Genomic DNA, 23,446 nt, shown 5'->3' with positions numbered 1-23,446 from the left:
ACCTAAGTAACCCCCCTGTTTAAGAAGGGAGCAAGGTAAGAGATGGGAAATTATATGCCAATTAGCCTGACCTCAGTCATTGGTAAGATTTTGGAGTCCATTGTGAAGGACTGGGTGGCACGGTGGCACAGTGGTTAGCACTGCTGCCTCACAGCGCCAGAGACCCAGGTTCAATTCCCGCCTCAGGCAACTGTCTGTGTGGAGTTTGCACGTTCTCCCCGTGTCTGCGTGGGTTTCCTCCGGGTGCTCCGGTTTCCTCCCACAGGCCAAAGGTGTGCAAGTCAGGTGAATTGGCCATGCTAAATTGTCCGTAGTGTTAGGTAAGGGGTAAATGTAGGGGTATGGGTGGGTTGTGCTTCGGCGGGTCGGTGTGGACTTGTTGGGCCGAAGGGCCTGTTTCCACACTGTAAGTAATCTAAGAATCTTAACTTGTGATCTGACATGGCCAGGTTCCAATTGTATGTTCATGTGGGTGACCTGCAGTTTTCCCCATGCCACCCATTGATTTCTCCAGTCTTCATGTATCATTTTCAGTTTCCCTCCCTGCAGCCCCAGTGACTTTACAGTCGCCCCCTCATTTTGGTTAAGCCCCTTTATTTCAGTCTTCGTGTGCCCATTTTACTATCTGAATCTATGATTTTTGGAAATTTTCAAGCCTTTGTTGGTGCCATCCCCTCCCAAAGTGGAGGCCAGCATTATGTGAATGCCTCTGTTGATGGCTCCTGGTGCCCTTTTACTCAGTATAAAATGTCATCTTATGATCTGAAATTGCTCCCTATAAGTGTCTATTCCCTTATCAACCCATTATAATGAATCCTATTCCAGACTAGAGCTGTTCGCTTTCCCCACGGCTCCATGGACTACACCCCATAAGCTCCTCCCCACTATGGACCCAACCACGAGGATTGACTGTGGCCTACCTCTTGGACAGACTTAACAGAACAGGCCCAACTGACTACTGCCCACCTACAGACACTGTCTCAATAGCAGCTCCGCCTACCTAAATCCCAGATTGGTTGCACTTGACCTTCAGAATTTTTTAAAAAATGAATTCATTTAAATTCTGGCTAAGCCAGCAGTTATTGCCCATTGCTGTGGGCCTGAAGTCACATGCAGGCCAGACCAAGTAAGAATGGGTGTTTCCTTCCGTAAAGGACATTAATGAATGGGTATTAGGAGACATTAAGGATGCAGATGCTGGAGAAGTCCGAGTTGATAAAGTGTAGCGCTGGAAAAAAGCACAGCAGGTCAGACAGCATCTGAGGAGCAAGAGAGTTAATATTTCGGGCTTAACCCTTCATCATGACTTCATCCAATAATCCACAAAGTATTTGTGATCATCATTAGATACTTAATTCCGGAGCCTGATTGAATTCCTCCATCTGCCATGGCTGGGATTTGAACACAGGTCCCCAGAATATCACCTGGGTCTCTGGATTAAAGTCTAGCAATAATCCCTTCGCCTCCCCTATAAGGACACAGATCCCTCGATTCACTAAAGACCAAGCACCTGACTGATTGATTGTGGTCAGGCTCCTGTAGTCAGGTGAGCCTCTTGTCTGTGGAAGTACCCTCTGACTGATGCAATCTCCCTTCACCCCACCAAGGACTTTTTCCCTTTGCCTTTCACACATCAACAGTTACTTGAAGTGTGCTTGCTGTGTCAATTGCTCTGAGATTGCTGTAGCACAGTATTGTACAGATATACAGCCATCCCCTACCTGTCTGAAACATAAATGTTCAGTGTTCTCTTTCATCATAAGCTATTGGCCTTTCCACCAACATTGAAAAAGAACAAGCTAAACAGCAATGATTGCCAATCTGTAACTGAATGCTCAGGTCCTCATGCACTAGAATATCAATGCAAGCTACAGAGTCCAGCATAACAGCTGTCACTGGAAAGCTGAAAAAAAATACTGAGGGAATGTTGGAGAAAACCAGCAAGTCTGGAATTTTCTGTGGAAGCCTCTATTTCTCTTTCCAGAGAGGCTGGAAGCCTGAAACTAAGCATTACAGTCAATTTGCTCTAAGAAAGTAATGTCACCCATGTAGAGACTGAATACATCCAAGTGTTAAAGTCAGGGTGTACTAAGAAAGCAAATTAGTGCGAGTGTCCATGTCACTGCTTAAGCATTCTGCACAGAAGCATGTGACGTGTGGCTGTCTCTGTGTGCCAAGAGACCTGACAGAAGCATGAGTATTATAGGTGCTGAGGGCCTCTCATGGCTTCTGAGTTGCTCCGAGAGTGGGCAAGGGGATGTGGTGAGGATGGCAGTTTGCTGATGCCAACTTGCTCAGATGAAAGATTAGGGAGCAAGATGCCCATGGTCTATACAGGGACATGGTGGAGAAGAGGTTGTGACCTAATGGATAGTATGAGTATTCAGTGAGCTGCAGCTACCATCTACTACTCTCTTTTAGGTGTTGGGTTTTTAAACCATCTAGTTTGTCTCTGGAGAAGGGGAGAATTGGAAGTGCAATACAGTGAGTTTGGTATGGCTGAGGAAAGAAATGGCTGAAGAACTGAATAATTACTTTGCACCATTCTTTACAGTAGAAGACAAGAGTAACATCCCAAAAATTCAAGAGAGTTAGGGAGCAGAGATAAGTACGGTGGCCATTACCAAGGAGAAGGTGTTAGAAAAATTGGAAGATCTGAAAGTGGATACATCACCTGGACCTGATGGGCTATACATCAGAGTTCTGAAGGGGATAGCTGAAGAGATAGTGGGGGAGGTTTAGAGTTGAGCTTTCAGAGATCATTGGAGTCACAGAGGGTCCCAGAGGACTGGAAAATCGCTCATGTAACCCCTCCATTGTTTAAGAAGGGAGCAAGGTAAAAGACTGGAAATCATAGGTCGATTAGCCTGACCTCAGTTGTTGGTAAGAGTTTGGAGTTTGTTGTGAAGGATGAGATTTCTGAATACTTGGAAGTACATGCAAAATAGGACAAAGTCAGCATGGTTTCATCAAGGGGAGGTCATGCCTGACAAATCTACTAGAGTTCTTGGAAGAGGTAATGAGGAGGTTAAACCAAAAACAGCTAATGGATGTTATCTATCTGGACTTTCCGAAGGCCTTTGATAAAGTGCCATACAAGAGGCTGCTGAGTAAGATAAGGGCCCCTGGTGTTAGAGGCAAGATGCTAACATGGATAGAAGCTTGGCTATCTGGCAGAAAGCAGAGAGTGGGGATAAAAAGGTCCCTTTCAGGATGGAAGCCAGTGACTAGTGGTGTTTCACATGGCTCGGTGTTAGGATCACAACTTTTCACTTTATACATTTATGATTTAGGTGAAGGAACTGAGGGCATTCTGGCTAAGTTTGCAGAGGGTACAAAGGTAGGTGGAGGGCAGGTAGTATTGAGGAGGCATGAAAGCTGCAGAAGGATTTAGACAAGTTAGGAGAGTGGGCAAATAAGTGGTAGATGGAATACACTGTGGAAAGTGTGAGGCCATGCACTTTGGTCGGATAAATAGAGGCATGGAGTATTTTCTAAATGGGGAGAAAATTCAGAAATTGGAAATGCAAAGGGAGTCCTAGTTCAGGTTTCTCTTAAGGTAAACTTGCAGGTTGAGTTGGTAGTTAGGAAGGCAAATACAACATTGTCATTCATCTCGAGAGGACTAGAATAGAAAAGCAGAAGTACTTTTGAGGCTTTATAAGGCTCTGGTCAGACCACATTTGGAGTATTGTGAGCAACTTTGGGCCCCATATCTCAGGTAAGGTGTATTAACCCTGGAGAAGATTCAGAGGAGGTTCATGAGAATGATCCAAGGAATGAAAGGCTTAACATATGAGGAACCTTTGAGGACTCTGGGACTATACTTGATAGTGTTTAGAAGGATGAGGAGGGATCTGATTGAAATTTACAGAATACTGAATGGCCTGGACAGAATGGATATTGGAAATATGTTTCCATTTGTAGGAGAGATGAGGATGCACAGGCACAGCCTTAGAGTAAAGGGAAGATCTTTTAGAACAGAGATAAGGAAACATTTCTTCAGCCAGAGAGCGGTGCATCTGCGGAATTCATTGCCACAGAAGACTGTAGAGACTATGTCATTGAGTGTATTTAAAATAGATATAGATAATTTCTTAATTGCCAAGGGGATCAAAGGTTATGGGGAGAAAGTGGGAAAATGGGGTTGAAAAACCTATCAGCCATGATTGAATGGTGGAGCAGACTCAATGGGCCAAATGGCCTAATTTCTGCTCCTATAGTCTTATGGTCTTAAATGAGATGCCACTGCATGGAAATAGGCTAGTCATTTTTGAAGGACAAGATTTTGAAGTCATCATTTAAGGTTTGAGGGAAATCAAGCCAGATTTTCTCAATATTAAAATCTGACCAATTTATTCTTGCCTTATTTAGTTACTTCACTCCCCACTAGAGAGGAAAATATATGTCTGTATCACTGTATCATTGTATGAACCTTCATTCATTTAGCTTCAGAAAGTCTTTGTCAGAGACCTAACAGCTGATCTCTCGCCAAACATTTGAACCTCAGCATTTATGAAGCAATAAAATAAAATTGATTGCACTTTTTCCAATGTAACATATAGTAGACAGATATATTTTATAGTAGGCAGATCTGTCATATATATGACAGATATATTTTATGTTTCACACTCTCTGAACTTCACAGGTTACAATGCTTGGCGGAGATTCTGTGGCCTTTCAGCACCCAGAAATCAGGGTCAGCTCTCTAAGGTCCTCCGCAATACTGCTTTAGCAAAGAAACTCATTGACTTGTATGGAACTCCAGAAAATATCGACGTGTGCTTAGGGGTGATCTCTGAACCCTTCATAAAAGGTGGCAGAGTAGGCCCTTTGTTGGCTTGTTTAATAGGACAACAATTCAAGAATCTGAGAGATGGAGACAGGTAAGGAACAAAAAAAGTTACAAATTTTGACATTCATTGATTTGGGGCCTCATAGTTGTGGGCTTTTGTGACACAATGGTAGTATCCCTACCTCTGAGACTGAAGGCATGGGTTCAAGTGCCATCTGCTTCAGAGATATCTCATAACATTTAGAAACAGTGTGAGATGCCTTCATAGTAGCAATGGGGATGTTTGGTTTGGTTATGGCAATTGGTCAGCAGCAAACCTACAGACCGCATGCTACAGTTAATGCCTTCCAATCCCAGTTATTCTGCCACAGAGGCTTTCCAAGCTCAGTGCAAGAGCTCCTCAGATTCAGGAACAAGTCTCTATATTAGGTGCCAATCCAGACCTTATGATGCATTGAGGACCTCACTGGAATTTCCAGAGTGTATCTTGCTCTGTGCACACTCCACCCAGTCAGACCAAGTTGAGAAGCAGGATGGATAAGTTCCAAATTACATTTCTGGTGCTCAGTGGGAACATAGAGTGAGCAGCTCCCCCTTAAAATGAACCACCTACTGCCCAGCTCACCATTCTCATCGGCTATTATTAAGTTGGTCTGGGCATGTCCAAATTTCATGGGACACCTAGTTTGTGTATGCATGGTAATCAGCTTTAGTACATGGCTTAACCATCCTACCATCAGCAATGCCAATTGAGCCAATCCTTGCAAGTTCAGAGTTAACATCTAGTCCATTTAGTCACAACATGTAGTTATATTCACACAGCACGGAAACAGACCCTTTGGTCCAACTCGTTCATGTTGATCAGGTTTCCGAAACTGTAATGGTCCAATTTGCCTGTGCATGGTCCATATCCCTTTAAGCCTGTTCAAATGTCTTTTAAATATTGTAAGTGTACCAGCATCTACACGTCCTCTGCCATATCGTTCCATATATGAACCACCCTTTGTGTGAAAAAGTTACCCCTCAGCTCCCTTTTAAATCTTACTCTTCTCACCTTAAACCTATGCCCCATAGTTCGGAACCACCCCTGCCCCCAACCCACCCCTACTGGGAAAAGGTATTTGCGATTCAGCTTATCTATTCCCCTTATGATCTTATAAACCTCTATCAGGTCACCCCTCAATCTCCCAAACCCCAGGGAATAAGTCCCAGCCTATCCAGCCTCTCCTTATACCTCAGACTTTCCAGTCCTGGTAACATCCTTCTACATCGTTTCTGCATCCTTTCCAATTTAATAATATTCTTCCTGTAGCAAGTCAACCAGAATTGCACACAATATTCCAAAAGTGGCCTCACCAATGTCCTGTACAGCCACAACATGACAGCCCACGTCCTGTACTCAATACTCTGACCAATGGGGGTCAGCGTGCCAAACACCTTCTTCACCATCCTGTTTATCCTTGACACCATTTTTAAGGAACTATGTACCTCTGTTCGACAACACTACTCAGGGTCCTACTATCAATAGTGCGAGACCTGCTCTTGTTCGTCTTACCAAAATGCAATACCACACATTTATTTCAATTAAACTGCATCTGCCATTCCTCAGCCTTTGGCCTAGTGGTTAGCACTGCTGCCTCAGCGCCAAGGACTTAGTCACCCTTGGGAGACTATCTATATAGAGTTTGCACATTCTCCCCGTCTCTGCATGGGTTTCCTTTGGGTGATCCCATTTCATCCCACACTCCAAAGATGTGCAGGTTATGTGTATTGGCCATAGTGAATTTCCCATTATGTCCAGAGATGTGCAGGCTAGGTGGATTAGCTATATGAAATGCAAGGTTATAGGGTAGGGGTGTGGGCTGGGTGGGATGGTCTTCGGAGGTTCAATGTGGACTCAATAGGCTGAATGGCTTGCTTCCACACTGTAGGGATTCTATTCTACGATCAAGATTCTGTTGTAGACTTAGATAACCTTCTTCACTGTCCACTATACCACCAAGCCACAACCTTACTAACCATGCTTCCTATATTCCCATTGAAATCATTTACATAAATGACAAACAATAGTGGATCCAGCACCATTTGCTGTGGGACAGTACTGGTTGCTGGCCTCCAGTCTGAAAAATAGGCCTCCACCATCAGCATTGTTTTGATCTAAAACATTACAGTTTAAAGAATGGTCAAGACAAAAAGTTACAAGTGTGTTTTCTGCATCTTACAGTGAATACAATTACTTATATTAAATCTTCAGACTAAGAAACAATTCAGGAAATCCAAATCCCTCTCCCTCATCATAATCTTACATGGGATCAATGAACATCCGTTAACGCTCCCAGCCTTCTCAGCAGCTCATTCAGTCAGGAATGTCAAGACACTGTTTTAATCAACAAGTTGTCTCTGATCTGAAAATTCCAGAGATTAACAATAAATGATCTCCCTTTGATTTTCAGATGAAACATTTCCTGCCCACCAGTGTCAGGCTCTTAAAGACATCTCCTTGTCCAGGATAATCTGTGATAACACAGGGATTCAGTTCCTTCCTCAGAATGCCTTTAAATTCCGTCCATTCCCAATTGGATATGTAAACTGCAGTGAGATCCCACAGGTCGACCTGAGTGCATGGAAGGAAGATTTAGAAGGTATGGGGTGATAGGACTGGGCCCAGCCTTCATTATGGTATTAAGCTGATATTATGATTCAGTTATTTTTGTCTATAATGCTGACCAAATGTACTGGCGTAATACATGAGCAAAGAAAAGCTCAGAGATGAAACTGTGAACAGTCACTGACGTTAAGAACGATAACATTAGAAGCAGAAAATGTAGACCTAACTATTAGATCAGGTCATCTATTCACCTCCTTGACCTGCCACTAAAATCATTGTTATCATCGAATTGCATATATCTTGAATCAACTTCCATAATTGATCAATTCCTCCTCTCCCCAGAACCAGCCAATTATTTCCTGAACCCATTTATGCCATCTACACTTCTCTGATAATGTATTTGCTGCTTTTGGCTTATCTCCATTCTAATTTAATCCCTTCAATCACTGTCAGTTTACTGCCTCGCCAAAGCAAATTTGAAAGTGCAGCATTCATCCAATACTGCACTGGAGTGCAAGTCTGAATTTTTGACTTCGCCCACATTTTTCTGAAACATTGAGAGTGACATCAACTGGACTAGAGTCCAGTGGTATCCAGTGTCAAGGTATAGTTTCTGCAAGTTAGCTTCAGGATAGATAGTCATGTTGAGTAGTCATTCTGTGGACAGTTGGTAAGTTGTATTTGCCAATTTTCCTGGTGATGAATGAAAGAAATATTGGTTCACACCATCCTTCTATGGATGTAAAGTGGACTTTTTTTTCATTATAAACCGTGGGCGGCACGGTGGCACAGTGGTTAGCACTGCTGCCTCACAGTACCAGAGACCTGGGTTCAATTCCGACCTCAGGCGACTGACTGTGTGGAGTTTGCACGTTCTCCCCATGTCTGCGTGGGTTTCCTCCGGGTGCTCCGGTTTCCTCCCACAGTCCAAAGATGTGCAGGTCAGGTGAATTGGCCATGCTAAATTGCCCATAGTGTTAGGTAAGGGGTAGATGTAGGGGTATGGGTGGGTTGCGCTTCAACGGGGCGGTGTGGACTTGTTGGGCCGAAGGGCCTGTTTCGACACTGTAAGTAATCTAATCTAATCAAACAGGATGTTTCTTTGAAAGCTGTGTCAGTGGGTGAATCATGTGGAGAATGTAACTGATCATTATTGAGAAGATGGAATATACAAATCAATCAATGTCCTGATCATTTGTTACTTTCAGGGGTCAGGAGGAAATTCCTCTCAGTTTCTCCATGTGCTTAGTTGGGAGTCGGGGATTGGATAAATATGTGCTTGCTTGGTATCGAAACAAATCCTCCTTGCAAGTGTGCTTGACTGAAAGGGTGTTTATCATTTCACATTTACTTCTGTTTTCATATGTGGCAAACACTGTGAGGTGGAAATTGTTTCCACATTCTACATCATCCACTCCACGGTGTATCTTCATTTATCTTTCTTTACTAACTTGCCTGTTTAGCTTCTAGCAGCCTGAACATTGTTTTGTGATGTGTGTGATGCTTCAAATATTCTCCATACCTCTCAGCTTTCTTTCTCCTAATTAATATCTGTGTGTTCCATCTACAGTGACTCCTTGTGGCTCAGTTCCTCTTGTTGATCACGGCCATTTCTCCATCTGTAACTCTTCAGTCAGGTATAGCTGTAAGTCCGGATATGAACTGGTGGGGGGAGACACGATAACCTGTCTGAGTAATGGACAGTGGAACCGAGAACCACCTGGCTGCATAAATGCACACGGAATCCAGTGGATTGTGACTGCCAATGGTTGGCATTGAGTCCAAAAGATTAAAAATAAAAACAAAAAACAGAAATTGCCACGCCATCATCTGAGTGCTAATCTGTGATGAGGTCACCTCTCAAATCCTCCTCCCCCTTCCTTCACCGTCCTCCACCATATACATACCATTGTCTCTTATTGATCTCCCCTTTCTGTAAATGTTAGCACTAGCTTGAAGCTTAGATGTTACAGTTTAAAATCAGAATGTGCTGAAAAAATTCAGCAGGTCTGGCAGCATCTGTGAAGGCAGAAATAGGCTTAAAATTATGAATCCAATATGACTGTAATTCAGAACAATCAGTTCTGGAAAAGAGTCATATTGCACTCAAAACATTAAATCTATTTCTGTCTCCACAAGATATTGCCAGACCAACTGACTTCTCCAGCACTTGTTTTTATTTCTGACCTCTTGCATCTGTAATAATTTGTACTTTCAAGATAAAAGCGCTGATCCATCCTCGGAATTCTTTCAGAACTCAATCAGCCGAGACCACATAAAGTTCAAAATCCCACTGGACTAGTAACATTGAAAGGACATAAATGTGGCACTGAACCAAAAATGCCTACCTGGACATGCTTTAAACCGGTGCTATAATTTCAAAAGAACCAGATAAAATCAAACTTTAGTTTAACAAACTAAAACAAGGAAATCAATTCTCTGTGAATGTTCTGCCACATTGTCAGTCTCAGCAACTCCTGAAATGCATTGAAATGTTTAACTTGTGCTCATTAATTCTCACCTGGGCCAAACTATAGACATTGCAAACGAATTAGCCCACCTATAGGCGTCAGATTTTGAAAAAAAATATTCAATGTGACCTTATGATAACATAATGTAACAGACAAGTTTATAGGACAGTAAATCTTCCATGTACATAAACACATGACTAACAACCATTTAGAGAAACATCTACATTTTCTGTGCTGTCAATACCATCAATACTGTCAATTACAAATCATACTGTGATAAACAGTTTGAAGAAAATAAGGTTTTTTACTGCTTTGTTGCGAGCACCCGAGCTACAAATCTTCTCACAAACTTTGTTGTAGTTAATGCTTGCTATTGTATTGTCAGAATACCTCATTGTGATCATCGAGTGGCTCTTCCATGAAATTCAATATGGAATATTCATATAAGGATACAACGTTGGGTCATTGTGTCTGCTAAAGGCTGACTCTGCAAATTCAAATTCAGTGCTGTTAGTAACTGAATATTGGGAACAGATGCTTTATGTCCCAAATGCTGTCTAACATTAGAAAGATAAAAAAGTTCTCATTTGTGTTCTTAACTCTACACTCATGGGGCCATCAATCTGTTCCTATTTACTATTGCTTATTGTTGTGACTGTTTTGTTGTGACAAGCCATGAAACTAGTTTCATCGAACCTGCTTGTCAGACTTTGACCAATTGAATTCCTGTGATAGATCTTGGCCAATGAGAATTCTCTTTCACGTCCACCAACGATCTAAAGATGGTATTTCTTGGGAAGGGTCAAGGTGAGATTTACAATGTGACAGATACCCTATCATCAGGTTAACAATGTGTTCATAATCCAGACTAGTTTCAGCTGGTTTCAGCTCCAGCCCCTCACTCACTAGTTCTCCATCAACAGTTCGTCCCCCTCACAGAATGAAAATTATGAGATGGAGGTGTATTGCTCCTGGTTTCTTTGAGGCTGATCCTTCATTAACACTGATGATTGATTCTTTTCCTCCATGTAAAGTGGGTTGGTATTCTTCTGCTTTGATCATGTGGTCTTAGAACAGAATTGGATCCAATTATTAATGTAGGTATAAATTATATTGGCCTAAAATGGATAATGTGCCTAATTCTAAATAAATTTTTCGTGGCTCAGTTTTGAACACAGTGGCTACTCATCTGCGGACATCAGCTTGGTAGAACTGTCCTTTCAAAATGTTTATTTCTATGAAAACACACGGTATGAAAATCAAAATCCTGATATTATGATATTTACAATAAAGCCACATGAACTCTGGGTTCTCACCTCTCATTGCTTCTCGCTGTAATTTATAGATAATGACTTATAATAAGCTAACCCAGTTTGGGCAATTTGATTTTTTTGTTCACAAGTTTGCAAAAAGGTCGAGCAGGCAAATACCAGCCTGTTCCATAGAATTATCATACTTTACCAAAAACACCAACAAGCACCTTACTCTTTAGCTATTGTTTAGTTTACTGAGATGATGTAACACTGGATCAGAAACTGAAAGTCAATTAGACAGGAAAATGTGAAAAAGGCCTCACTGAAATATTTCAGGAGATCATACTAACAATGACTTTTACTGTTCTTTACCTAATTCTTGTGATCAACCATGAAATGGTGATGCTCCCTTTTGAAATGGTATAATGAATTAAAACTTAGTTACTAATTTGTTCTACTGGTTTCTTCTCTGGAAAATGAAAACAAATCCACATTGAGTCTATTTCATTCTTTGTGTAACTTATAAGCATCTGATATTTCCTGTCCTATCTAACTGAAATAATTTGTCAACAAGTCCAATGCTTTCGTGCGAGTAATCACAAGGAAATTGCCATTGATACCAATCTTTTTCTATGATATATGATATTTGGGCAGATAACCTTTTCAAACTTATCTCAGCATCAGGAGATGTGATGACTGGAGGAGGAACACCTCATCTTCTGCCATGGGAACCTCCAACCACAAGGAATCAATGTCAATTTCACCATTTCCTCATTTCCCCCTCCCCCACCTTATTCTAGATCCAACGCTCCAAATCAGCACAACCCTCTTGAACTGTCCTACCTGTCCATCTTCCTTCCCAACTATTGACTCCACCCTCCACTCCAACCTAGCACCATCACCTCACCCCCCCCCCCCCCCCCCACCCCACCTCCATCCACCTATCGTATTCCTAGGTACCTGCATTCCAGTCCCACTCCTATTCCTAGTTATCTATGAGACCCCTTGCACCCCCATCCTTCCCCAACATTCCTGATGAAGATCTTATGCTCGAAATGTCAACTCTCCTGCTCCTTGGATACTGCTTGACTGGCTGTGCTTTTCCAGTGCCACACTTTTTGACTCTGATCTCAACATCAGTCTTCTGGCCCTTGTTTAATTCTTTTGCCAAGTGTCAATATTGCCCATGTCAGGGGATCAAACCTATACATCTTTCTCATTGAAACCTGGTCTCATACAAGGGCAACTGGATGTTTTTCTTTTCATACTGGATTATCTTATGAACGTAACCCAGTTCATTACTTCAAAAAGTTATGCGCTCCAATACCATGACTTGGTTCTTTTTAATCACAGGTTTCAGTTGTGGAAATATGACACACTCATTAAATTGCAGAAGTGCATGCTTCAGAGATCTGGAATTCTTGACAATGCAACTTACCAGACAAAAATTAATTAAAACATCAATACACTGCATCTTTACCACTACTAAAATAGCCGTGAATCATTTAATAACTTGACGTTTTGCCATAATATATGTTCAAGATGGGTGGAGGATGTGGGGAGTAGTTCAAAATAGATGTTTTCACAGAAAGGGTAGTGGGAACCTGGAACACATTGCCAGAGGAGGTGGTGGAAACACATACAATAGGAGCATTCAAGAGTCACCTAGACAAATACATGAATAGGAAGGATATAGAGGGATAAGGATCCTGTTGGTGAAGACAGCTTTAGTATGGAAGGGCAAAATATTTTGGCACAGGCTTGGAGGGTTGAAGGGCCTGTTCCTGTGCTGTGTTGTTCTTTGTTCCATAAGTATATCAACTGCAAATTCTCAAGATCTATTTGATAAGTGGTAATACCTACCACCAGCAAAAATTGCTGAATAGTACACAGACTCTCATTAAATCAAGCAAATCGGGAGATCTGGTAATGTTGATAAGAACAATAATAAAAGTGTTAAAATACATTGTTTAAAACAGGCAATAAACATAACAAGCAGGAGAAAGTGTTGACCACATGCCCCCTCAAGTTCACTCCGTCATTCAAAAATATCATAGTCTGTCTTTTACCTTGGTTCCAATTTTCCTATCCCATTTTACTTTATTTTTCGATTTCCAAAGGCTGAGTGATCTCATTCCTGAATTTACTCCACATGGTTTCTGGGTAGAGAATTCTGAATACCCAGATTATTCCTTCTTATGAAATTATAGTCTCTTGTGCTGGATTCTCCACCAACAGAAAACAGCCTTCCTGCATCTGTCCTCTAAGAATCTCATATCTAAGATCACCTTGCATTCTTCTAAACACTTTACAATGGGGGATATAGCAAGTTCAGGAACTAAATTAACAAATGCCTGCTGCCCTCCAGATTGTGAATAGATATCCATAGTACTGTAAGCTTCAGGTACCTGGCCCACTTATATTGATAGGATGGCAATTAAGGGCTAGATTTAGCAGTCAGTAATGAATAGTGCTTACTGCTATATGAGGTAATGGTTCTAAATACATTATGTGGGACAATACACACATCCTAAGAGAGGCAAAGTAAAGACACACTCAAAAATTCTTAGAGGCATGGCATTCAAACCAGAATTCCATCAATAAACACATCAATTTAGATTATATCTCTTGAAAAAAAGAACCGGAACTGAAATCACCCACCTTAAGAAACCAAGACCTATAAATAGGTTAGGTTCCCTACAATGTGAAAACAGGCCATTTGGCCCAATAAGTCCACAATGACTCTCCAAAGAGTAACCCAATCAGACCCATTTCCCTACACTTACTCCTGACTAATGCACCTAACGCTACGGTCAATTCAGTATGGCCAATTCACCTGACCTGCACATCTTTGGACAGTGGGAGTAAACCGGAGTACCCAGAGGAAACCCATGCGGACACGGGGAGAATGAACAAATTCCGTACCGACAGTCACCCGAGGCAGGAATCAAACCCAGGTGCTGTGAGGCAGCAATGTTAACCACTGAGCCACTCTGCTACCCATGAGGTGGGCCATTCCACCAGCACTCCACTCACTAGTATAGTGACAAAACATCTGAAAACAAACCTTCAAGCTCAGCGAGCTAACTTATATACTTAGCATTATGTTCATGTTATGTTGGCTTCTTCCATTCCACTAACATCATACACAGACTTTGGGTGGAGACAAGGAGTTCTACTCTAACCTGTGGAGGGAGTCAATGTATCTGTACCAGCTCACTGGAGTCCTCATAATAATGCCTGATCAAATATAGTTGTTCTTATTGCTATCATGTAATAAACCTTCATGTTATCCAAGAACACTACTGCTTCTGTGGATACTGCACAGTGATGTCCTCTCTACCTCTCACAATGAGACAGGCCGATGTCAGAGACAAAGAAAGATTAGCGACTGTGAAAACAAACTATACCTAATACCACATACTAATAGAGGTGGTGAATGCCACAAGTAGTGTCACTTGGGAAAATAACACATTCAGGACTAACCTCAAAGAATTTAACAATCCCTGCTGTACAAATCCAACCCCCTTCTTGATAGCAACATAAATATTTCCCAAATCAAAGGGATTTCCCTGATTACAGAACTGTGACATCAGCAAGCAGGGTAACCAGCCAGTCACATTGCAGTATTCTCATAAATAACAAACTGAGAAGCTAAAATGCACAAATTATCTTCCACACTTAATTGAAACATTCAGATAGCAACACACACTGTGGATAATATATACTCCAGCCACAAAGTATCGATAGTGATGAGACGAGATGCTTCGGGCCTGGTATGTCAATCAGACAAATTGCTTTGTTCTGAATGGCAATGAGCATCTTAGATGTTGTTGAAACTACAATGATCCTAGCAAATATGAAATGTTCCATCATACTCCAGACTTGCAGTCCATAGTTGGTGCAAAGCTTTTGAAGAGTCAGGTGCTGATACCTTCATCACAAAGAACCTAATCTCTGAACTGTCTCACACTGATTTCCAGAGATGCTTGTACTTTCACAGTCAGCTATGAGAGTTTACTGCTAGGTGTTATTTTCTGATGTACTCTCGAGCCATTCTTCGAACTCTCACGCGGTCTCTCCTGAAACTCCTGATCTCTATCTTTCTTCCCATTTAAAGTACCATTGTTTTTGGGTTTTATTTTAAAGTTTCAAAATCAAAACAAAAACTTAGAGAAAAAGTCAGGCATTACTTCTCCAGAAAAACGAGTAAATCTGCTCCAACACAAAAAAAAACTCAAAAAAAGGTGCAGCTTTTTCAGGCACAATTCTCTGCTGTCTACCATTTTGGAATCACTTGAATAAGTTCTGTTAATGGATCATAATACCAAGCCATTCTTTATGATGGACTCTGGTTCACCTAATCTCTGTAGTGTATCTCAATGCTTCCACCAATTAATGTTCATCAAGTCTACAATTCATTAACAAAGCAAAAACAGTAGATAGTCACCAGCAGAAGCCTTTCTCATCTATGTTTGATTGAAAGCCACGTGACTCCAGTGTTTAGGACTCCTCAGGCCATTTCATTCCAAATAAAGACTGTTATATCACCATCTCAGAGAGCCAAGAATGATGATAGAGGAAGGTGGCAAATTAGCTGATATGAACATTTATATAGTTATTTGAACATGGCTAAGGTCGACTATTGTTTAAATAATCGGTGGTACAGCTCACCCAACCTTGTTATTTGCACTCAAATGTTAGTATGGAGGAGCTTGTTACATCCTTTGTCCCTTTGTCACTGTTGAATAGTTCATCTGGTTTTATTTTCATAAATCTATTAACAGTTCACCTCAACTAATAGGGAGTTCGACCTTTCAAAGGATAGAAATAAACATGATACATCTTGTCAAGGAGAATTCTTAAGCCTTGCCCCTATATTAAAACTGAGACTTTCTTGTGCATGTGTCAGCAATACTAGGTAGGGTCTGGAGAAGCCTGCTTCACAGCAATCCATTCCCTCAGAGATTCGTAATAAGGTCAGCAGTGAAACATTTTACTGTTTACATGAAGGACATATCTTTCATAAATCAAAACAGTGACAGAAGTTGTCAAACAGGTATAAGACACAGGGGCAGAATTAGGCCATTTGACTGAATGAGTTTGCTCTGCCATTCAATCATGGCTGATATGTTTCTCAACCCTATTCCCCCTGCCTTGGCCCCATAACCTTTGAACCCCTTATTAATCAAGAACCTATCTTTCTCAGTCTTAAATACACTTAATGTCTTGGCCTCGACAGTGTTCTGCTGCAATGAGTTCTACAGGTTAACCATCCCCTGGCTGAAGAAATTCCTCCTCATCTTAGTTCTAAAGGATCATCTCTTCACTCTGAGCCTGTGCCGTCAGGTGCTATCTTCTCCTACTAATGGAAACATCGTCTCCATGTCCACTCTATCCAGGCGTCTCAGTATTCCCATCCTTCTAAATTCCATCGAGTACATACCCAGATTCCTCAACTGCTCCTCATATGACAAGCCCTTCAACCTCAAGATTGTTTTTGTAAACCTCCTCTCAAACCCTCCAACTCCAACACATCCTTCCTTCAAATGGCCCAAAATCAGTCACAATATTCCAAATGCATTCTGACCTGTCCTTCCATGTATTTTTGTGTTATCTGCAAATTTAGCAATGATGTCCTCAGTTCCTTCATCCAGATCATTAATTTATAACATGAATAGCTGTGATACCAACACTGACCCCTGTGGAAATCCACGGGTCACAGCCTGCCATCCTGAGAAAGACCGCTTTATCCCCAGTCAGCCAATCCTCTGTCCCCTAACACCGTGGGTTCTTATCTCATATAACAGTCACCTATGCAGCACCTTGTCAAAGGCCTTCTGGAAACCCAAATCGATCACATCCAATAGCTCTCCATCATCTAATTTGCTTGTTACCTCCTCAAAGAATTCAAATAGATTTGTCAGGCATGACCTCCCCTTGAATCCCCCAGTTCTCACCTGAACAGGCAGGCAATGCAGAGTCACTTTCAAAGTACAGCGGCCCCTCACAATACATTATACTCATCTTTACAGGTTTAAGTTACAAAGACGTTAAATAATTTGTAAATGCAGGTAAGACATAAATATTTTATCTGATCCACCCTCAAATCTGCAGTAAAATTATGCATTATAAATGGAATATTCTTCACTCAACTTTGCACAATACCATGCATTGTTCATCGTTGTTGAGTCATCCATTTTTAAGGCAGGCATTTCATTGTAGAAACAACATTTCAACGAGATAGCTGCCTCACCTCTGTTCACTGACTGTTGCCTCGTTATTGTTGTCACATGCATATCCCAAATTATTTGACTTCTTTGAAACTTACATTAATTACACAAATTACAATGTGATTGATACAACCTTCAGGATTCTAACCTGACTAATATATATAGATATGAATGTCAGAGCCTCCCATTGATGATGAATGAAACTAAAAATAGAAAAATCACCAGTGGAGGAGTGCAAATTGATGTGTTTTTTTGCTCTTTGTTTTCAGGTAATGGGCATTGCTGGTAAGGCCAGTACATATTGCTCATCTCTTATAAATGTCTAAAAAGGGGTCAATAAACTCCTCTAGGCTATTGTACAGGGCAGTTATGAGTCAGTCTCATTACTGTGGGTCTAGGTTCATACATGTACCAGGTTGGGTTAGCACGCCAGGTTTCGTCCCCTAACTAGAAAGTCAGTTTGACATTTTTTACCACACAATACTGATTACTGACCAGCTTTCTTTTCCAGATTTAGTTCAATGTGATTGAATTTAATTCATAAACTGCCCTGATAGGACTTAAATGTTTAACCTATAGAATAATAGCCTAATTCTCTTTGTCTAGAAACATAATTACAGTATCATGTCCAAAAGATTTCAGTAGAGGAATCAAAGGATGATCAAAGCATAACTCAGGATACCAGCTTGACATTAGAATGTGCCCAGGTAATCTCTAGAACAGGCAGCAGACAGTGCTGAAACAAAGTGCAGGACACAGTGAAATGGTAGAATCTAACCTAGGGTCAAGGGCATAAGTTTAAATGTAATGAGTATTACCTTTCATTAACAAGATAGGACCCCAGATGCTCCAACAGCAGCTGGAACATCTGGGTGTTGAGGGCAGGCTAGACATAGGGAGCTGATGTGAGAGATCAGAGCTGCAAGGCTTTCCAGAGACAGGCTAAGATAACATGGCGTTCCAAGAATAAGCTGGAGCCCAAAGAGTAGGGTTGGTATTATGTATGTCATTGTGCGTGTGCTGCCCCTTTAAGACAATGGGTTGGGTGAGCCAAAGGAAGAGCTAAAGGGGTAGTCTAAAACTAATTGTGGAGCTGAGAGGGCACACAATAAAGTATTCCCTGTTCCAGTTTATCCTCAGTCTACCATGTTTTTTATTTATGGTTCTAGGGAACCACATTCGCAACAATTCACAACGAGAATGGGATCTGGCCCACAAACTGTGGGCAAGGGGCATTTTTTTAAATTGGGAGGAAGGACGTCACCCAGACTTTGAAAATGGCATGGAATTGGGGAGGTATTGCCGAGGGCAATGCTCGTAGGGGATATGAGCTACAGGATGAAGAGATGAAGAGAGGAGCACCGAACTGAGAGCTTACTGAAGTCGTCACGTAAAGCAGTCGCAAGAGGGCTTGATTACAGGTGAAAGCAGAGATGTACGGTGTGTTGACACAGATATTGATGGAGCAGCCGATGCAGAGCCATTCACCAAGGAGACTTGGGCTACTAGACTTGAGTGGGCGATACATTTTTGCTCATGGGAAAACAAACTGATGGCCTATTTGGAGTGATTAGACCATTTGGTAAAGAGACCGACTGTTGGGTGCTGTGCACCAAATGTTTTGACACATTTTTAAAGGTGAATTAGGTGGCAAAAGACATTATTTTACAAGTTTTCTTGAATACTATAGGGAGCAAGATATCCACAATTCTAACGAGTCTAGTGCAATCAGAAAATCCCACACAGAAGTCACATTAAGAACTATGCGAAGTGTTAGGGAACTATTTTGCTCCAAAGCCACTGATGATCATGGAATATTTCCACTTTTATGAACAAGTACAACATGAAGGACAGTCCATAGTCCAATTTGTGGCTGCCTTGAAGAGTTTAGTGAATTTGGAGGACGCCTTGTGGGGCCATTTTGGTTTGTGACTCCCAACAAGAAGCATTCCAACGGAAGCTACTAACGAGAAGAGACCTAGATTGCAAGACAGCGTTGAACATTGCTACCCTTAATGGAGTTGGCCACCAGCAAAGCAATACAGTTCAATCTGGACGTCTGATACATAGAGTAGCGAAACCTCAGCAGAGTGCAGTACTAACTGTAGAATGCTGCAGATGTGGCAAGAGTGGCCACAAGCAGTCAATGTGTTGGACTCAAGAAGCCCAGTGCTACAAGTTTCAGCAGGTAGGCTGTCTTGCCCAAAATTACAACTCAAGCAAGAGAAGGGGTGTCTAAAGGAGACAATTCAGAGAACACAGTATAAGATACATGCCACCATCCAGGGAGTAGCCTCTGAGTCAGTTGGGTCTGCGGGAGAAGCCAAAAGGCCAGGGTCAGCAGAGTTTCGGTTAAACATCCTGTTGGTATGGAGTGAAGATCATCATTTCTGGGTTCTTCCCGAATTACAGGGTAAGACCAGAAAGATGAAAATGGATACGGGTTCAGCAGTGACTCTGGTTCCCAAATCAGTGTATGGGGAAAAGTTACATGCACTGCTGTAGAAGCCTGCCAAGATTACTCTACAGACATACACGGCCTTTCAGTGGCACTACTTGTTCAATGTGCTGGTAAAAGTACAGCTAAGGAACCAGTATATCAAACTGCCTCCATATGTAGTGAATGGTGACTGACCTGCATTATTCGGATGCTCCTGATTATTGAAATTAAAGCTAAATTGGGGCTTGATTAATAGTGGGCTCAAAAACAAGTTTGTGAGAGATTTTTGGACAGGTATAAAGGGAACCCTGGGGGAAATTGGTCAGAGTATTGAATATAGAAGTTGGGAGGTCATGTTATGGTTGTACAGGACATTGTTTAGGCCACTATTGGAATATTGCGTGCAATTCTGGTCTCCCTCCTATTGGAAAGCTATTGTGAAATTTGAAAGGGTTCAGAAAAGATTTACAAGGATGTTGCCAGGGTTGGAGGATTTGAGCTACAGGGAGAGGCTGAATAGGCTGGGGCTGTTTTCCCTGGACGGTCGGAGGCTGAGGGGTGACCTTACTGAGGTTTATAAAAACATCAGGGACATGGATTGGGCAAATAGACAAAGTCTTTTCCCTGGGGTGGGGGACTCCAGAACTAGAGGGCATAGGTTTAGGATGAGAGGGTGAGAGGGGAAAGATATGAAAGAGACCTAAGGAACAACTTTTTCATGCAGAGGGTGGTACGTGTATGGAATGAGCAGCCAGAGGAAGTGATGGAGGCTGGTACAATTGCAACATTTAAAAGGCATCTGGATGGGTATATGAATTGCAAGAGTTTGGAGGGATATGGGCCGAGTGCTGGCAGATTGGGTTGGGATATCTGATCGGCATGGACAAGTTGGACCAAAGGGTCTGTTTCCATGCTGTACATCTCTATGACTCTAAATGAAAGGAGTAGAAATTAAACTTCAGTTGAAGCAGGAGGCTCCTTTCAAGGTGTCTGAAGGTACATTCTGTACTGTTCATCATGGGCCTGAAATGGAGGCAGAATTGGAACAGCTGGTGAACCAGGAATCATTGAAAAAAACTAACCACGCCAATGGTTTCTGTTTTAAAAACAGGGCAGTGAGAATTTCTGGTGACTTTAAAGTCACAGTCAACCTAGCCCAGCCCTGTGTGTGGATCAATACCCACTTCCACACAGAGTCATAGAGTCATAGAGATGTACAGCATGGAAACAGACCCTTCGGTCCAACCCGTCCATGCTGACCAGATAGCCCAACCCAATCTAGTCCCACCTGCCAGCACCCAGCCCATATTCCTCCAAACCCTTCCTATTCATATACCCATCCAAATGCCTCTTAAATGTTGCAATTGTACCAGCCTCCACCACATCCTCTGGCAGCTCATTCCATACACCTACCACCCTCTGCGTGAAAACGTTGCCCCTTAGGTCTCCATTATATCTTTCCCCTCTCACCCTAAACCTAAGCCTCTAATTCTGGACTGCCCGATCCCAGGGAAAAGACTTTGCCTATTTATCCTATCCATGCCCCTCATAATTTTGTAAACCTCTATAAGGTCACCCCTCAGCCTCTGATGCTCCAGGGAAAACAGCCCCAGCCTGTTCAGCCTCTCCCTATAGCTCAAATCCTCCAACTCTGGCAACATCCTTGTAAATTTTTTCTGAACCCTTTGAAGTTTCATAACATCTTTCCGATAGGAAGGAGAACACGATTGCACGCAATATTCCAACAGTGGCCTAACCAATGCCCTGTACAGCCGCAACATGACCTCCCAACTCCTGTACTCAATACTCTGACCAATAAAGGAAAGCATACCAAACATCCTCTTCACTATCCTATCTACCTGTGACTCCACTTTCAAGGAGCAATGAACCTGTACTCCAAGGTCTCTTTGTTCAGCAACACTCCCTAGAACCTTACCATTAAGTGCATAAGTCCTGCTAAGATTTGTTTTCCCAAAATGCAGCACCTTGCATTTATCTGTTCAGTAAACTGGTTGGGGGGAAAGAATTTTCAAAAATGGATCTATCGCATGCCTACTTGTAGATGGGGGTTAAAATGGAGTAACCAGCCGTTGCTAATGTAAGTCACACATGTTCTGCTGCAAGCAACTGCATTTTTGCATCACATCAGCGCCAGCTCTATTACAGAGACCATGGACCAAATTTTGAGTGATTGTCAGGTATCCAGTATTATCTGGATAATATTCTAGTTACTGAATCCTCTGAAGAGGAACATTTGAAAAGCCTAGAAGAAACCTCAAAAATATTGCAAAAGCACAGTCTGCAAGTAAAAAGGGAGAAGTCCAAGTATTTTAAAGACTCCATAGAGTACCTGGGCCATGTAATTAATGGTGAGAGACTACACAAGGCGCCCAAGAAGATGGAAGTTATCGTGACAGCCCCTAGACTAGAGAACATGTCTCAGCTGCGATAGTTTTTGAGAGTTGTGAAATATTATGGCAAGTTCTTGTCTGATCTGGCAACAATGCAAAATCACCTGCATGATTCGCTGGGAAAAGGCTGACAGTGAAAATAGGCCCAGGAATGTGAGGAAGCTTACCGGGAGGTGAGGCAAGCCCTAAACAAGGTTGGAAGTGTTGACTTATTTCAACCCAAAGTTGCATCACCTCACTTTATGGGGTTGGCACTGTACTGTCACACATCTTGCTGAATGGAGATGGACAACCCATTGTATTCACATCATCACTAACCACAACAGAGGAGAAGTATGCCAAAGTGGAGAGGGAGGATTGGGCATTGTGTTCGGTATTAAGAAGTTCAACCATTTCCTTTGCAACAGGCATTTTGTGCTGCCAACAGACCACAGGTTGCTAACCTCCATTTTTGGCCTGTTTATGGGAATACGATCAATGTTGGCACCTGCAGAGATGAACACTGGCTCTGTCAGCCTCCTCATGTCAAATCAGATACTGAAAGTTAGAGAAATACAGCAATGCAGATGCTTTGTCAAGGTTACCACTATCAGGAAATAATGTTCCTCATTGGAATCGAAAAATTATGTAATTTTCCCAGGAAGACAAGATACCGGTGTCAGCGAGTCAGTCTCAGAACACTACCCAGAATGACTTAGTCTTGAGCCTAGTGGTCGACTTAGGACTGAGAAGAAGGACTTGTCATAGAAACTGCCTAGATTATTTCCAAGAGATGGGAGTTGTCCATATCAGATGGGTGTTTAGTCTGGGGAATAAGACTTGTTATCCCCTATTTAAGAGGAAAGTACTGAAACAAGTGCACTGAGGACACCCAGCATGGTGCGAATTAAAGAAATAGCCAGGAGTTACTTTTGGTGGCTGAATGCGGAGATAGTTGTAGAGAGAGCAGGATCATGCGAATACTGCGTATTAGTAAAGAAGGCTCTGCCATTGCCTCCTGATCATCCATGGGAGTGGCGTCAGTCACTGTGGCAGCGGATTCTCATCAATTTTGAGCATCAGTATAGGGTCGCATGTCACTAGTGGTTATGGATATCCACTCCATGGTGTTCATGGAATCAATATCAGCAGAAGCAAAAATTGACCAACTGGATGAAGTGTTTGCCAGGTTCACAAAGTCATGAGTGACAATCTTCCACAGCTTGTGGCGCAGGAGTTCGAGGAGTATCTGAAAG

At 42.1% G+C, this 23,446-nt stretch overlaps 1 pseudogene; it reads left to right on the top strand.

Annotated features, from left to right (window-relative positions):
- Positions 1 to 22,252, top strand: part of LOC140491194 (eosinophil peroxidase-like) — a 55,623-nt pseudogene extending 33,371 nt beyond the window's left edge.
- The last annotated feature ends 1,194 nt before the right edge of the window (positions 22,253 to 23,446 follow it).

This window comes from Chiloscyllium punctatum, chromosome 19, assembly GCF_047496795.1.
Source record: "Chiloscyllium punctatum isolate Juve2018m chromosome 19, sChiPun1.3, whole genome shotgun sequence".
In the NCBI taxonomy this organism is placed as follows: Eukaryota; Metazoa; Chordata; class Chondrichthyes; order Orectolobiformes; family Hemiscylliidae; genus Chiloscyllium; species Chiloscyllium punctatum.
This window is presented reverse-complemented; position numbering and strand designations above follow the sequence as displayed.